This window comes from Gavialis gangeticus, unplaced genomic scaffold (assembly GCF_001723915.1).
Source record: "Gavialis gangeticus isolate Ggan-Ray unplaced genomic scaffold, GavGan_comp1, whole genome shotgun sequence".
Lineage (NCBI taxonomy): Eukaryota > Metazoa > Chordata > Crocodylia > Gavialidae > Gavialis > Gavialis gangeticus.
Window position 1 is genome coordinate 202,943,688 of NW_017729032.1, and position 4,389 is coordinate 202,948,076.

The following is a 4,389-nucleotide window of genomic DNA, read 5'->3' on the forward strand; positions in this document are numbered from 1 at the left end:
CAATGATTTAGTGACCTGGTCATAAAAGGCCACCAGGTTTCCCCTCCCCCGTCTAGCAGGAACCAACGGTCAATACCTATGTGGTGGAAGGCAGCTCGAGACAGTTGGAAATTGTCCTCAGGGCTAGAAGCGGCCCTCTGTTATAAGTTTAATAGGATAGGAAGGACAGGGGAGGCTGACTACCTTGTAGGGCATTACCCCAGATGCAAGGTGACCTTCACCTGGCCATGGACTGAGAAAAGAGGAAAAATGTCAGGAGAGGTTCAGTCCCATTTTTGCAACGGGGCACCCATTGCCATCTTTGCACCTTCTGATGGGAACTACAGTGTGATGTCTAGTTTAGTGCTTGATGGCTTTGATTTTTATGTGGTGTTAGGTCCTGTTTCCTGTAACCAATCAATATCTCATCCCAGAATGGTGGAAAGCCAACGTGCCCCTTTCTACACCCTACAGGTCAATTGAAAATGTCGAGAGGGGAACACACCCTGTACGGATCTTAGTACTGCAGCAGCTCCTGGTTTGTACTGGCTATGTGGGAATGACGCCCATAAGACTCCACCGTGGAACTGGGTTGGCACCTGTACCTTGGGCAGAGTCATCCCGATGTTTGACTTGCACTCTAGCCTCTCTTGGCATGAAGTGTCTAACTTCCCGCCTGGCTTGCCCAGACAGCAGTGTGCGGTTGAGAACCCGCTGGTTCTCCGACACATGGGGTTTCACTAACTTACCAGGGACTTCCTCCCTTGGCTAGGGGTAGCTGAATTAGGAAAAGCCATTATAAGTATTTTGGGAGTCATGGAGAACTTCATCAATGCTAGTGCCGACACTTTGGGAGCTCTCAATGATGAGATTACTCAGGTGGGGCAAGTAGCTGTTGAAAATCGTATGGCCCTGGACTATCTCCTGGCCACCCAAGGGCGGGTATGTGTAGTTGTGAACCACACGTGCAGTTGTGAACCACACATGCTGCACTTGGATAGATCAGCACCTATGAGTGCAGGGGGATCTCCGCACCATAAGAAAGCAGCTGCAAGTGATTCATGCTGTTGCCGAAGAGAAATTCTTTGATTGGTGGGGTTGGCTGCCAGATATAGGGGGATGGGTGAAATCCCTATTCAAGTGGTGCATTGTAAGTGTATTATGCCTTTTTGCTCTTTTTATTATTATTCAAATTATTTTGTGCTGTTCATGCCTTTGCTTAGCAAAAACTGCCCGAAGTGTTTCTAGGTTGTCTGCAACTGAGTTGCAGATGATGGTGCTCAGAGAAGTGGCCTATGAGTGTGAGCGTCAAGAAGAGGTCAAAGGTCTCATGAATATAGAGATGTAAGCACAAGCGCTTACAAGGAGGGGGATGATGAGGAAAAGTACTGGGGCAAGCAAAAATAAAGTTAAGCCATAATAAGGAGCGTAAGTAAAGGCCGAAAAATGTTAGAACTCTGCTAGCTGCACTAGTTGCCAGTGGACATCCATGTGGAATTTATGTATGGATGCTTACCTCAATGGATCTCTTACTAAGCAAAAATAAGGAAGACTTCCAGTGACCAAAGTGTTTTTTAGATTACACTCTAAATGGATTTGGACTCTCTCCCTTTTTATCACAATTTCATAATTATGGTAATCAGCAGAGATCATGGTTTTCTCTGATTAAAAAATCCCCAACTTTGGGTTTAAAACCAGGATCCCTGGTAATTAGAGATGCCTGTGTAACAGGGTCTCCATTGAGACCCTGTTGCTAAGGGAATGGGGGCAGCCAGAGATAATTACCCTGTGAGGAGGGCGGGCCCCGGCCCTTAAGGAGCCAATGGCAATTAGACTCCAGGGGATAAGATGGAGAGGAAGAGGAGGAGGGACACCTTCGGGCACCACAGTGGAAGGCACCGAGAGGTGCTGCAAAAGAGAGAGCCTCCAGAGAGGAGGATCAGGGAAGTGAGACCCAACTCAGAATCAGAGGGAACAAAGCAGCACACTTACACAATGGGGAACTCCCTACTTGAGAGCACGGAGGCAGAAAGAGATCTTGGAGTCATTATTGACTCCAAGATGAACATGGGCCGACAATGCGAGGTCATGGTTGGCAGGGCTAACCGGACCTTGTCGTGCATCCACAGGTGCATCTCGAGTAGAGCCAAGGAGGTGATCCTCCCCCTCTACGCGACGCTGGTCAGGCCACAGCTGGAGTATTGTGTCCAGTTCTGTGCGCCCCATTTCAAGAGGGATGTGGACAACATGGAGAGGGTCCAGAGGAGGGCCACCCGCATGATCCGGGGACAACAGGGCAGACCCTACAGTGAGAGACTGCGGGACCTGAACCTATTCAGCCTCCACAAGAGAAGGCTGAGGGGGGACCTGGTGACCGTCTATAAACTCACTAGGGGGGACCAGAAGGGTTTGGGGGAGACGCTGTTTCCCCTAGCGCCCGCTGGCATAACAAGGAGTAATGGGCACAAGTTGATGGAGAGGAGGTATAGATTGGACATCCGCAAAAACTACTTCACAGTTAGGGCGGCTAGGAGCTGGAACCAACTTCCAAGGGAAGTGGTGCTGGCCCCTACCCTGGGGGTCTTTAAGAAGAGGCTGGATGCCTACCTGGCTGGACTCATTTGAGTCCCGTTTCTTGTTTTGGGGTTTTGTTGTTCTCCCGCCCTGGCGGGGGGTCGGGCTAGAAGATCTACTAGGTCCCTTCCGACCCTAAATCTATGAAACTATGAAAGGGATCCTGGAGCCCAGACACCGGCTGACCTTGGCTCAACAGCAATGGCGGTGAGTGCCGGGAGAAGCGGAGCCTTGTCGCGGGCTGGAGCAGAGGCTGACATCAGATCGGGGAGGCTACAGTGAGTTGAAGAGGGGGTGAGAGGGGGAGGACTCCTACCCAGACCCCTGAAGAGTCCAGGGGATGCTAGGCCCCCCCCCCCCCCAATTGGAGTGAGACGCAGAGGACCAGGAGACCAGGGGAGAGGTGTTGAGCCTGCACGCTGGCTCTGCTGGAGAAAGCTGCAGGCGGCTGCTGTAACAAGCTGCTAATTGGCTCATTAGCAGCAATGATAGGACTAAACATGGCCGTAACAAGCCACTAATAGGGTAACTAGATAAAGGCGGCATGGCTTCCATGGATTGTAACACTAGACTGGGGGCTGGCCAGGATGCTGGAGACCCCAAGATTAACCCTTTGGACTGCGATCTCCCACAAAAGGGGAGTTTCCTGTTAACAACAGCAAACCACTGAATAAAAGCGCTAAAAGTAAGTTTATTGCAGCGTGGTACTTCCTGCTGGCACTTCCTCCTGTAACAACCACTTTCTCCCTATTTCATTTCTTTAAGATCCAAGTCATGGCAGGCAGGAAATACAAGGATAGAGGGGTTCTTGATGGACCCACTGACAGCCTGCAACATACTAGGAAATAAAGAAGCCCTTGATGAAAGTCCAGTTCTGGGATTCCCCTTAAAATCGACCTTTCTTCTTGCAGTCTGGATGTCTTGGGAGTGCAAGACACTGAATGGAAGTATTTTGCAGCTTAAGCCATGATGATCTTCCTTGAACCTGTAATTTTCCCCTTCCTTCTCTTTTAGTCTCAGTTGCAGTTACTGGTCAGGATTTTTGCTCAGCTTATTCCCTGCCCAACCCCATCAGTCTTATTAAGAGCATGATGCAGGGATCAGTCTCTGAATGTTTTCTCACAGATCAGGAGTCCTGTTGGCTCCCACGCATGGAAAAGTCTGGATTTCCCAGTGGCTTAGTACTGTGATTTTTCACTTTTGTCTTTCAGGCTGGCTCTTCATCTGAAGCATAATGGGCCTAGTCAGGCTTGTGATAAAGGGCAAGACCACCAGGAGATGAGCAATACGCCTGTGAGCTTTAAGAAAAGCTCATTCTTCAGGACTCATGGCTCTGGTGAGCAGTAGTTTGAAATTCCATTGTAAATAGCGTGGACAGTGCTGCGAACTCCATGTTCTCACCACTAATACAGTGAGAACTGGATGGCAACATTAGGAGTGCTGAACAGAGAAGATGAGAAAGAAATTGCTTTGTAATGGCTAGGAATTCATGCACATGCATTTAAAAACAAAAGGCCATGGAAAGAGGTTCCTGCCATACAAGGAGCAAAGGTCTCCAGTTGCAGCAAGGGAAGTTTAGGTTAGATATTAGGTAAGATGTCTTGCAAGAAGGGTAAAGCACTGGAACAGGTAATCCAGAGAAGTTGTGGAATCTCCATCCTTACAGGTTTTTAAAACTGGGCTAGCTGGGGCCGGTCCTGCTTTGAGCAGGGGTTGGACTAGATGACCTCCAGAGGTCCCTGCCAACCCTCATTTTCTATGATTCTGTATCTACCTAGTATACTTTCCTCCCTGCCCTATCTTTTTTTTTTTTTTTTTTTTTTTTTTTTTTTTTTT